The 14,184-nt window shown below is 33.3% G+C and overlaps 1 protein-coding gene and 1 long non-coding RNA gene across 2 annotated transcripts in view; one reads left to right on the top strand and one right to left on the bottom strand.

Moving 5' to 3' along the window:
- Positions 1-14,184, bottom strand: part of LOC106662604 (dopamine receptor 1-like) — a 408,947-nt gene that overhangs the window by 284,249 nt on the left and 110,514 nt on the right. The window lies entirely within an intron of this gene.
- LOC106662605 lies at positions 7,441-10,757 on the top strand. Its single transcript, XR_001339925.2, has 3 exons — positions 7,441-7,707; positions 8,731-8,820; positions 10,699-10,757. It is a non-coding gene; the product is annotated as an uncharacterized LOC106662605 (long non-coding RNA).

The raw sequence follows: 14,184 nt of genomic DNA, 5'->3' as shown, positions 1-14,184 counted from the left end.
CACACTTTTTTCATTTTCTCTTTCTTGCCTCTCTTCATCTAACTTCCTTTTTACTTTCTTTCTCTTTCACATGCACATTCGTTCTCTCTTTCACTATCTTTATTTTTTCTCTCACATACACACTCTTTCTCTCTCTCTTTCTCTCTCTCTTTCTCTCTCTCTCTCTCTCTCTCTTTCTCTCTCCCTCATCCTTTTCACCTTTTACATTCTTTCTCTCTTTTTTCTCTCTTTCTCTATCCCCCACTCTATTTCTCTCTCTTTCTCTATCCCCCACTCTATTTCTCTGTATCTCTCTTTATACTTACTTTTCACACACTTTTTTCATTTTCTGTTTCGTGCCTCTCTTCATCTCACTTCCTTTTTACTTTCTTTCTATTTATCAGTCAATCTAACTATTTATCAGTCTATCTTCACCCTCACACTATCTCTTTCTCTCCCTTTCACATGCACATTCGTTCTCTCTTTCACTATCTTTATTTTTTTCTCTCACATACACACTCTCTCTCTCTCTCTCTCTCTCTCTCTCTCTCTCTCTCTCTTATACTCACGCGCTCTCCATACCTTCCTTTGCCTCTTTCTCATCGTTTCTTTCTCTTTCATTCACTCTCTTTTTCTCTTCCTTTCCCCCTTTTAACTCTTTCTCTCTCCTTAACACTCTATTATCTATCTATCTCTTTTTATGCCTATTTTTAACACACTCTCTTTTTCTATTCTCTCTTCATCTCGCTCTTATACTTTCTTTCTATTTATCAATCAATCAATCCACCTATTTACCAATTTATCTAATCCCCTCTCACTATGTCTTTCTCTCTTTTGCCATCTCTCTCACTCTCTCTCTCTCTCTCTCTCTCTCTCTTTCACACACACACACACACACACACACACACACACACACACACACACACACACACACACACACACACACAATACAGTATTGTAAACAGTACTACTAAAGTTTTATTTAAATGGTAAAAAATTATATCTTAATGATATAACACATTTGTTTTGTAATGTTTTATGTATAAAAGATAATGTGTTAAGTTGTCTCTCTCTCTCTCTCTCTCTCTCTTTATGTCTCTCTCTCTCTCTCTCTCTCTCTCTCTCTCTCTCTCTCGCTCTCGCTCTCTCTCCCTCTTTCATACACTGAATATTTTAAAATAGACCATAACTATTGGTACCTCAAGGTTCTCGTCAAGAGGGACTATGTGAATAAACTCAAAAGGCTGGATTATTATCCGACAAACGAAAATGCGGTCATTGGGATATTAGTCGCGTTTAGCCCCATCATTAGGTATGAAAAGAGAAGAGCAAGGAAAAGCGGCTTTACATTTCATACAAATTGATGTGGCATAAAATCCAATAATTCCCTTCAAATCGACCCAGCTCTTTATGGGAAACTGGACGAACGATTAATGACTTAAAATAAAAACAAAAATTAAGGACTGGTAAAAATAAGCATTGAAAAAATTCCACAAGCATACTACCAACACGATATGTATAATTGATCAGTTCTGACATGTTTTACGCATGTATAATTAAAAGTATTTGAGAAACAACAAAAACAAACACTTAACGTAAATCTTTTTTAAACTATGTTTTTCAAGGAACATGCAATTTTAGCATTTTTGAAGGGACAGGTGAGTTTGTAACTTGTACAATTAAAAGTCAGCTCTTTTGTTTCATTTTGATATACCCTTTGTTAAAACCTTCTATATATTTTTTCCTTTTAATGTTATTTGTAAGAGAAGCATCGCTAGTCGATCAAATTGTTTGTAAACCACTGTTGGTTTCACGATTAATATGATTTTTTACAACGTTCATAATTAAATACTGTTTAGATTATTACGATTTTCTAGTTTTACACCAGGCCGGGCTTTTATCCTGTTTTACAGAACCGGCCTCTTCATTGAATGGAATCTTTATACTCTCATACAAATCCAATAACAAGCCGTGGTTAGGTCTGTGAATTCCCTTTATTAATGTATTTAGAGAAAACAGGCGAATAAACGATTGCGGTTTTGCATCCATTTTGCGGAATTTTGGCCGGATACCTAGTACAGGAGATACTCCTTTAATACAATACGAAAATTATTCCTGTCGGAATCCGGCTAATAAGTAAATCTCGTGGGCCTTTGCGTTTACGTTTACGTCAGCCATTGACATTTGAAAGAATACAATTAATTAAGGTTTTTAGTTTAGATAAAAAAGTCAATGGCACGGGCGGGATTCGAACCCACGATCTTCGGCTAGACACGCCGCTGCTCTACCACTTGAGCTATCGTGACCTCGATCCACTCGGATACTAACTTCCCATCTCAACCGCACCTTTTGAATTTGAATTGAGATGGGAAGTTGGTGCCCGAGGGGATCGAGGTCACGATAGCTCAAGTGGTAGAGTAGCGGCGTATCAAGCCGAAGGTCGTGGGTTCGAATCCCGCTCGTGACCCTGACTTTTTTATCTCAAATTAAAACTTTAATTAATTGAATGTTATTAATTGGTCAAGCGGACCACGAAAAATAGTGAATTTGAAAGAATATCGGGCAAGCTTTGCATAATCTTCAGGTAAGAGGTACCCTAACAACTGTGTTTTATTAAATAAAATAAAATTACATTAAATAATGAAACGTCTAAAATGTCGCAAAACTGTTGCATTTCAATATTTTTATAATTGTTATTTATGTAGTTTTGCAATATTTTAAAAGGTAATCTGCTTTAGTTTGGTAATTTTTGATCATCCTGGTCTACCTAGTCTTGCTGTTTTGGTCTGTCACGACTAAATCCTTAATGAAGAAATCATCCTTTTAATCACTTTTCGTTTTAACTTAACACTCTTATTAAATCCAAGATTATGATTTAGTCAATTTCTACTAAACTATGCAAACTTATTGTTAAAAAAAATTACTTCATTGAATTTTATACAAATATTTTTATCAAATTCTTTTAGCAAGAAATTGACATAAAATTTATGTAAAACTCGATCCTTAACTTTTGAAAAAATAAAATCTCAATGTAAAATATTTATATATTGACAGTTAAATTAAACCATTTTAAAATATTTTTTGTTTTAACTTTTACATACTAGGCATTCAAGAAAAACAAAAGTTGGTTAAAAATGATAATAAATCTGTTCCTATAAAATTAGAAGTTCAAGAACATAAGCTTCAAAGCCGAATTCATCTTTGAAGTTCAAAGCTTATTGCAAAATGCTAAATGATGTTTTGATAGCATCATAAAATATTCAACAAACCTTTATCATTATTGGTCTTGAATAGTTTGTAGCTTAAGAGAGATAGGAATATCACACAAAAAACAGCACGCTCGATATGAGTCTAATACAGTAAAAGCAATCAGCTGAATAAATTATTTTTCAATCAACGCCGCACTGAATGCAAAGGTAAAATTACGTTGCTCTGGCAGATTACTGAACACCATTAAAAACAAAAATGAAGTTTTTCGAAAAATATGTTTGACATAAAATGTTTCTAAAAATAACTTTAAAGCGGTTGATATAATATCAAGATAACATTTTTTTAGGGTTTAGTTTTTTGAGTACTACAGTTGTATTTCAATGCGTTGTGCTTTGACCATATCGGCCAACTAGTAAATCGTTAGTTTGACAGTCTTGTCATGTCGATTTGATTTTAATGCCCAAGAAAAATAGGTATCATTTTCAGATCTGATTCAGATAGGACAAACAGAGATCAATCTTGTCAGTGCTGAGTGTCAAGGAAATTGGGACGGGATCCTAGGAAATAAACCAGCCGCAGTTTGCCTTTGTCCGAAATTGCCAATCCATCCTTCTCAGATAAATTGCTTAAAGATTTGGCCCGGCTATCGGAAAAATGGGACACTCGATGGTCACACGTTAATATACGGGGTCATCCAAACCTCTTGATAAAACCAAACTTAAGTGGTCCTTAAACCTATAGTGAAAAATACGTACAATAAAAAACAAAAATATAATAAATTATTTTTTCAAGTGGAAAAAATTCTACTTAATAAACTGAATAGAAACAAGTTTAATTTTAAACCGTTATTTTGTTATAAACTATTTTCAATCCGCTTATTTGTGTGAATAATATGGTTATTTTGAAGATATTCTCAATTAATTTTTGGGTTTTTGATCTGTAGAAATAAAATCACCATGGCAAGTAAAATTATTTATTTAGACGTTTCTGGAATTATATACCCTCATTAGCAATCTACAAAATTGAATATTTTAGGCCATCTTCAACACATAGAAAATATTACGAAGGATTTACAAGTTAAAACATATCATTCCTCATCACCTATTCTCTCATCCTGATTTCCTTCTTCACGAATCGATGGTTAAAAGTGATAATCAGCACCGATTTTTTACTCATCACGCTAATCAAAGCTGGCGATCTACAAGGAAATATCATAAGTCTTATCCTCTACACTTCCCTACTGATATTTCTACACATCCAAACACAAATTCACCACCTATGCGGACGACACCAAAATCGTATACACATATTTCAAGCCATACAAGCAATCCAAGAACATCTGCACCTCATAACCGACTCGGTCGCGCATCAGTTGAACCGCAGCCAATTATTAACGTTTACGCTCAAACCTTCGAGGCTCACCAATGCACATAAACAAGGTAATACCTTCATCCGACCGAAACCGCTACCTTCGGCTTCATTTAGATAGCTTACTTACATGGAACCGAACATGAAAACAACGACAAAAAATTAACAAAAGATACAGATTACTCCTACACCCACTGGGACCAAAATCAATTTCAAGCATACATAACGAAATAACCGCTTACAAAATATTCATCAGACCGATTTGGTGTTATGTATTCGAACTTTCGGGTTTTTCCAAATCTTCCAACATCCAAAGAATCCACTCTTTTCAATCGAAAGTTCTCCGTAGTAACTTCTACGCCCACTCCTATGATGAGTCATAAAGTTCTTAAAATACCTGAAGGGTATAATCGGAACACATGTCCTCACATTCCACTCTATTCCTCCACTATAACCCACTAGCCAAGACTATCCTTAATCCTCCACGCCGTCCCTGCCAAGTAAATAAAATTCCAACCCACGACCTTCGGCTAGATATGCCGCTGCTCTACCACTTGAGCTATCGTGACCTCGATCCACTCGGACATCAACTTCCTATCTCAACCCCACCTTATGAGTTTTCCCTCCTTTATGCCATTTTTCAAATGTCGAGTAATCGGATTGGATTCTCGACGACAAATGAAATGGCCACGGAGAGCTTGAAAAATGGCAAAAAGGAGAGAAAACTCATAAGGTGGGGTTGAGATGGGAAGTTAGTGTCCGAGCGGATCGAAGTCACGATAGCTCAAGTGGTAGCGAAGCGGGTATCTAGCCGAAGATCGTGGGTTCGAATCCCGCTCCTGCCATTGACTTTTTTTCATCTCAACTAAAAACCTTAATTAATTGTAATGTATTAATTGGTCAAGCGGACCACGAAATTAGTGAATATAATTATCTATACTATTTGCTCACTGTACCGACATCAATAAATAAAATAACTTTAAAAAATTGCTATTATATACATCCCGGTATACACGGTTTTGTATTCGTAAGGCTTATAAAATGATTAAATGCCTTAAATAAAAAAAATTCTACATGCTATGACATACATAGTGGTAAACATACATATCTTTCATTCACTGACTGCCACTATCAATACTTACTTGATGTGCGATAAGAGAGTTTTAGTTTTCTCGTCTTAAGATTGATATCATTAACTTTATATTTATTTTGTTTATTTCGATTAAATGAAAGTATTATTATTTATTTTATTGACTCATTAATCTTACAGGCCTGAAGACGAGAGCTAGGCAGGCGCGAAATGCAAGGCATTAATGAACAAATAAAAAATACAATCATTATTTCTTTCTCATCAACAATTATTTCTTTCCACATCATCGCTATTTTCATATTTGGCAATTTTGCTATTATATTTGATTATAAAATGTTTAAAACAACGGTTCATGTATCGGATATTAAAAATTTGAAGTTCGTCTCATTATTCTTCATGAAAAAGTCTGAGGGCTCTTTGTACCACATTGCATATTAAATTTTTCTTTTAGTAAAATGGCTGAAGTCGAGAATGATTTTAAAAGTACTTGGACTTACTCTAGTAGATTACGATATTTTCTTATATTCTTCTATGTATTTAATCAACTATTCATCTTAAAATAATTTATTTTATTAAATATTTGCTTAACATAATATTATATAATTACCGAATGATCCTAAAACATTTCTACCTTGGCATTTTATAATTTATAAACCCTTGGAATAAGTTATACTATATGAACAGGTACTATATATAATAGTAAATTCTTAATAGGATATTTTTGCTTCTGTGTTGTAGACAGTTTGTATAATTTCTGTAGACTGCTGATGATGGTATAAAGGCCAAAAGTCTGAATACAATAATTTTACCTTCATTGGTGATGTTCCGTATTTTTTCAAATCTGACCACAAAAAATTATTTTTAAACATTGATTGAGAGAATTATTAACAAACTTGCTTCCAAGAAAAGCAAAATTTAATAAAACCTCCGTGAAACGATTCAGGTTAGAGATAGTTAATTTCACATTGGCCATAAATTGATGGTATCTTGAGTCGACGATAAACGGGGATATACTTTAATATTAGTGGTTGTTAAATTTCCCACTTAAAATCAATACAAGGGTGACATAATATCTATAGAGAAAATATGAATTTTGTTTCTCTTGATTATTCGTATGATAAAATCGCTATGATTGTTTTAGAATATCTATAGAAGCAGATTGATACATCACTTTTATTGTCCTATGAACTAACAGTGATGCTTTTCTCTATATCCTGAAAAATGAGAGAAACATACAAATCAAATTTCTGAAATAGTATTGTGTATTGTATTCAGTATTGTATTAAGTAGGTTATTTTGTCAACAATATAAACGGACTATTTTTTTAATTATTGAATTACATTTATTTAATTATGCATATGTATTTTATATATGTGCAATACTCGTTTGAAGAATAATGTTTTGTAAATATGACAATAGTTTCGTGTAATTTATAACTATTATCAATTACTTATTTTTCCCAATAGAAAATGCAATGATAAATTTTTTTCCAAAAACAAAAGTACTCTGGGTTGATGTGAACGAAGCCTGGTATGTGAATGTAATTTATTAGAGTGAATGGAATTAAATCCTCAACTACCACGAGGAATGTTGAACGCACTGGGATAGAAAAAAACAAAACAAAACTAGACTATTACGTTTTTATGTTGTTTCTGGTTATGACTCGGGATTTGTGTTATTTGGGAGATTTTGTATAGTGTTAGCGTGAAAGTGATTGAAGTGCATGTGCGCAGATTTAACAGAAAGTATTCTCACAAAGCGTCATATGTTATTTGTCTTAGAATAGCGTGCTTGGTAACGGGTGACTGTTATTTATTACATATTTATACTGTGATTGGAAGGGTCAACTACTAGCGTAAAATCAATGCTTTTTTTTACGAGGGTTCGGAACAGCAGAGGTCGTTTAAACCCTCTGCCTGAAAAAAAGCCCGTCTGTAAGTATGCCGCTGGATTCGAACACGGGACCTTCACCTTACATTAATGAGCGTCGTGTCAACGCCTACATCGTTGCGGCCACCGACCCCCCATAATGCCTTATTGAATCACCATTTCTTTTCACTGTACGTACTGTTGAGATGTTTTCTTTTCATAAAAATGTATTTATTAGGGTTAGTTCTTGAGTATGTGTGAGTGGGTTTGCGATAGAAATAGAGAACTCTCAGATCCATCAATGAAGGTTAGTTGTCATATGTTTATAGAATACATACTTTTCGAAAAGTTTTTTTAGTAAAAATGTATTTATTAGAATGAGTCTTTGAGCGTGTGTGGGTTGGTTTACGACAGAACATTCCTCAAAGAGCCATTAAAGTAGTTCAGTTATTTTATTTGAATAGAATGATTATTATTTAATTATTTTAAACTGTATATACTGTTTGTAAGGTTAAGTTGTGTATGGATGTATTTTTAGCGTAAATGAGGGACGAACTTCAGTGAAATATTGAGTAGGCTGAGAATCATCAAAATGAGATTAGGTTTATAAAAGTATGATTGTGCACGTTTTAAATGTGTTGTTCAAGCTTTATGACCACGTGTGGAAGGAATAAATGTTTTATGAGTGACGCAAAATTCCATCGGAAATGACAATTCGCTAAGCCCTCCTGCGTGAACACCTAATCTCTGCTACTGTCAAACCGCGAGGGGGGAAAGAAAAACACTTCCAAAAAAGTCCAAATTTTATTTACGCTTACAGTTTAATAAATAGTCGAATGAAAATCAAATTAATTCATAGAATTTTCAAGAGAAAACCGGACAAATTAACATGTATGCTTTTTCCTTCGACCAACGCCAGTAAAAACAAAATCCTGTTTATTTCCTCAGTCGTTGAGGCGTTAATTCAGTAATCCGATTACGAATTTACCCGTTACAGTTGGAAAGAACCTAAGGATATTTGAGATTTCGTCACGAAGAGCTGTTAGTCGAGTTAAAAGCGGATAACGGTTTATCTATCAGGTAAAGAGCTGACTTTTTAACGGTAATGAAGATTAGAAATTAAAAAATAATACGTATTTCTTCCCCCGTGTTATTTTTCATCTAAAAAAATCTCACATTATATGCCAAAAGATTATTGTTGTTTGTTATGCCAGGGTAAAAACCGCCCGAGATGAACTGACGTGACATCCTATGAAATTGATCGGCCCCTTGCCACGCATTCTCTTTATCGAACTATGTACAAGGTAATTAAACCGCATGGTGTGTTGAAGAGTTATTTAAGCTTTAAGTCAACCATAGTTAATTATTAGCCACGATTAATGGATTTTTGATATTGAAAACTTGGTTGTAATGTTAAAAACATTTTTTAAAAACACCTCACACAAAACTCAAGTAACAAAGTACTACCAGTTTGGAAAAAAATAAGCGGTTTTTATAATTAGCTTGATTTGTAAGTTTTGCAACTTGACGAAACTCTCCGCAGAGTTGCGGAGCGACGAGAACTTTGAGAAATCAGTCGAGCTACACATAAAAACGCAATTATATTATCGAAGGTAAGAATAAGATAAAAATTCTTTAAATATAAAAAACTGTTTCACTTTTGTGGCAAAAATTAATTAAAGCATTACACATTTGAGACATTTGGCAATAATAAAAAATAACAATATCAACATAACAAATACGTTCACTAGTTTAGTGGTCCGCTTGACCAATTAATTAAGGTTTTTAGTTGAGACGAAAAAAAATTAATGGTACGAGTGGCATTGAAAAATGGCAAAAAGGAGGAAAAATTCAAAAGGTGTGGTCGAGGTTGGTGTCCGAGTGGGTCGAGGCCACGTTAGCTCAAGTGGTAGAGCAGCAGCGTATCAAGCCCAAGATCGTGGGTTCGAATCCCTCTCGTGCCATTGACTTTTTTATCTCAACTGAAAACCTTAATTAATTGTAAGATAACAAATACAATTAATTACAACTATTAAAGTCAATAAAGAACAATTGAAATTTTAAAAAAATCTGTAAAATGAAGACAGGTAAAACAAAACATGTCCGAATTAAGTTGTGATATGAAACTGATTAACAAATTCAGCTAATCAAATATTTTTATTACACTTGGGCACTCTTAACACGACACACAAGAATGGCACAATTAAACAGAAAACAAACACTTTGAGCCCTGAAGATGATTTCAATAAAGATCGAAACGTTGACACGATAAAAAAATGTTTTTCTGAATCCTACGTCAAACCAGACCGCATCTCAAGATTTCTGAATAATAAATATAGTGTATATTCAGCGTAATTCATGGGTACCTTAAAAGCAATACATTTTTTCTCAAAAAATCTCCAACCCACAAAAAATTAATCTTCCAGATTTCAATTAATTAAGGTTTTTAGATGAGATAAAAAGTAAGTGTCACGAGCGGGATTCGTTCCCACGATCTTCGGCTAGATAGATTCTATTCACTACCATGCACTAATTTAAGGAGGGAAAATCCAAAAGGTGGGGTTGAGATGGGAAGTTAGTGTCCGAGCGGATCGAAGTCACGATAGCTCAAGTGGTAGAGCAGCGGCGTATCTAGCCGAAGGTCGTGGGTTCGAATCCCGCTCGTACCATTGACTTTTTTATCTCAACTAAAAACCTTAATTAATTGTAATATATTAATCGGTCAAGCGGACCACGAAATTTGTCAATTGAATGGAATTTTTAAAAAAATTGACTTGCACGCTGAAATCTAATTTAAGAAATTTTTACATGGATTGGACAGTGATTTTTGAGAAGTCCAAGCAGCATAGATCAAATTTTATAAAACGTACTCATTAAAATATAAAAAAATTACTAAGTTGTATAAAATATTTTAATGTCTTAATAATTATTACAATTATTAATTATCTAGCGGAAGATCGTGGGTTCGAATCCCGCTCGTGCCATTGACTTTTTTATCTCAACTAAAACCCTTAATTAATTGTAGTATAAAATTATTCTTTTCAATTTAAATTCTGCTTGATTAAGAAATAAATTGGTCTAACATGTTGATCTTTCCAGAATTTAACGAGGATTTAAAATAAATAGTTTTAAAAACGCTGATATTTTTCTTAACCCACCAATTTTTATGCTTTATGTTTCAGTAATTTCTGAGACTTCGGGCAAAAAGACGGTAAGGATCAGAGGCGGTGAAACTGCAAGGCAATTTTCGATTAATTGAATAATACAAGAAGATGAAAATTAATAATTAAATTCATTAACTAATTGTAAATAATATCTGTAACGACAAGCTAAGCGGGCATAATTTACTAGATTCAACCTGTTTACAGTGTTGTATAGCATTTATTTTAATTTTGTTTCTGTTAAACAACATACGCCAAGGTGTCCCATTCTGAATTCTGCTAATGCTGGATATATAGCTTAAAAATCCTCTCGCCCCTAAGTTACACGATGAACATTGTTCAAATCTCCTTTCAACCCATGGGTTCAAATTTAGGTAATTCAACCTCACGTTAAATAGCCAACCCAGTTCCTTCATGTTAATCGGCAGTTCATTCGCGAATTAAAATCGTATACATTCAATGTCCAGCTGTTTATAAAAGAACGGAAAGAAATTAAACTAATTGATTCTCTAGCGTTCGCCAAAACTCTTCCCGATGTATTTGTCTCAACTTTATTATTAAATTTGATAGTTAGTTCTTCCAGAGAGATACATCATCTAAAGAAGGACTGAACGGTATTTTTCAAATAAATTCAACTAACTCTTAAACAAAAAAAATTAACTACCTCAATCGCAGGAACTCTAGGAAGCCTGCAATTCTTGAAAGAAATACTTGAAATGGAGTTCAAGGTGAAAAGTAAAAGAAAGTTTACTTCGATCTCTAGATAAAGCATATAGTTCGGGGCAATGGTCGGCAGAGAGAATAGCTTTTTAATTTAAAACAAAAAGCAATCATTGCTCTAATTTAGAGGGGGGAAATTTTGATAGGATCGTACATTTCTGCGTTATGTCCATACAAAATACGCGTGAGGGGTATGCTTTGTGTTACAAGATGGCCCTCCCCGTTTATTTAAAAAACTATTATCTTTAGAAATACAAACTTTAGAAAACATTTATACAACCCCCAAGTTAATTTTGAATAGAAGTCGTGTGGTGGTAACAGATTTAACTCAGAAATGGTCAATCCTATCAAAACTTTCTTTTCAGTCAAAGTGGCATAAAATAAGCCGTAGAATCAAATTGTATAATACAAATATGGGATTCCTATTTAAAATAACAAAATTAGTGTCATTTCGCAGCTAGATAGGAAAGTTATGTTAAAACTGTTACCACCACGCCATTCCTAGCCAAAATTAACTTGGTGTTTGTATAACATTTTTTCCTAAAGTTAATCTTTTCCAAATTAAAACGGTAAACTACAGAAGCTGATGCACCTTGTATATATAAACATACGATGCAATTACTCCCTTCTATTATTACCGAAATGTAGGTTTTTTTAAATTTTTATTTAGAAATCGTGAGATGCGGTCTGGTGTTATGTAGGTTTGAGAAAAACATTTTCTTTATCGTGCCAACGTTTCGATCTTTGTTGAGATCATCTTCAGGGGCTGGGATTTACAAACATTGTTTACATTTTACAATTAAATTTTGGATGTGGAAAAGTGAATTTATACAATGCAATATATATTTTTTTATATATTCAATCAATGAATTTTTTTTATCGAATAAAACAACATTTCTGTTCAATACAAAAATAAATAAATCATTTGAAGAGGTATATTTTATTTTCTATGCAGCAGTATAAGTAAATTTAATTTTGATGAGGACAGAATAAACGGTTGGTTTTCCTTTCTGTCTTGCTTTCTTTTTATTTCTTTTTTTAAGCCGACAAAACCAGTTTAAATTAATTGGTTTGACGGGCGCCCTCAGTAATCGAGTCAACTGGTTGTACAAAAAAATTCAAGCCTTAGGCAAGACTATATCGGTGCCATTTCCAACAGTCAAGTCTACATCGAGCAATAAGCTTTTACCGTGATTCACCAAAAACCTCTACATCCTGGATTTAACAGCCGTTTGTTTAACAAGAAACTGGTTAACGTGATAATTTAAGACTCACCGTTCATAATAGGTTAGCCATAAATGTTATAGTGAAACCTGAGTAACTCCCGGAAGTCCTCCAAAGAAACCTACACCTAAGTGGGTCATCAAATATTCACGATATCGTCGAATAAAGTAAATTGGTCGATAGAGTCAATTAACCCCATTGGGTTAACCTGCTTTTCTTGGACTAACAAGAAAACAGATTTTATAAAATACTACAATTGAATACGACTTAAAATTAACCAACGCAATTAAGTGGTTTCCAGTCAACCATAACAAATATTTTACTACATTTTAAGCAGGACATGAGTATTATATACTGCTTATTTGTTACTCTAGTTTTAACACAGATCTACATAATATTTCAATGTCTTGAGCCATCTGTGCACTTGTACCATTTAAATCTACAAATTATAGAATGTGCTTTATCTAAATTAATTTTATATTTTTGTGTGATGATTAGTAACCGTTAGTCGATGATTATTCGGAAATCGTGAGATGCGGTCTGGTGTAATGTTTTTCTGAAACCTACATCACACCAGACCGCATCTCACGATTGCTCAATACTCTTGGATTTTTTTTATTCAAACAAAAATCATTAATTATTAAAAGTGTGGGTTCGGTTGTAATGCTGTTAAAATTCTTAATAAAAAATGCATAATTGAGCAATGTGGAAAGGCATAAATTAATACAAAATAGATTCAACCCAAGAGGAATATAATAAATTCATGGAAATTATTTGAGGTCCAGTTAGTGTAGATATTTTGTTGGGTAATTCAAATTTAACTGGAATGGATTAAATTTTTTTTGTTGTACTTTTTGTTAAAAATTGTTTTCTTGGTTAACCAAATAGTCTCAAAATAAAAAAATCCAGGACCATGGCGGCCGTCTGACGTATTCGTCAGGCTAAGGGTTCTGGGTTCGAATCCCGTCATAGCCCATTGAATTTTGGATAATAAGTTGAGAAGATGTAATAGACAGTCACTTATAAACCAAAAGGCACATATCGACTCCAAAATCCACAAGCGTCAGGTGACAGCAATGTGATTTACTAGTGATGCTGTTTTTGAAATTAACTACAGCAAAATAAGCTGTAAAAAATTAATTTTTTTTATATTCAATCAAAGTATTTCTACTCACTCAAAATGTTTGTTCGATTCGTCGGCCCTTTTCACCTCAAAGAAGCCGACTCCTTATAAAAAAATGTCTTTCTATACCGACTTCCTTCCCCACCTCTTCAAAATCCAACATATATAAACATAAAACAGCAAAATGTCACTGGCACTATCAACACGACACGCCAGAAATGCACAATTACACAGAAGACAAACACTTTGAGTGAGTAGAAATACTTTGATTGAATGTAAAAAATATATTTTGCATGGTATAAACTCACTTTTTTCCACATCCTACATGTATTTGTTAAATTTAAACAATGTTTGTAAATCCCATGAAGATAAATCTCAATAGAGATCGAAACGTTGGCACGATAAAGAAAATGTTTTTCTGAAACCTACATCACACCAGA

Source organism: Cimex lectularius, unplaced genomic scaffold (genome assembly GCF_000648675.2).
Source record: "Cimex lectularius strain Harlan isolate CLEC.00 unplaced genomic scaffold, Clec_2.1 scaffold151, whole genome shotgun sequence".
NCBI classification, from domain to species: Eukaryota; Metazoa; Arthropoda; class Insecta; order Hemiptera; family Cimicidae; genus Cimex; species Cimex lectularius.
This window is presented reverse-complemented; position numbering and strand designations above follow the sequence as displayed.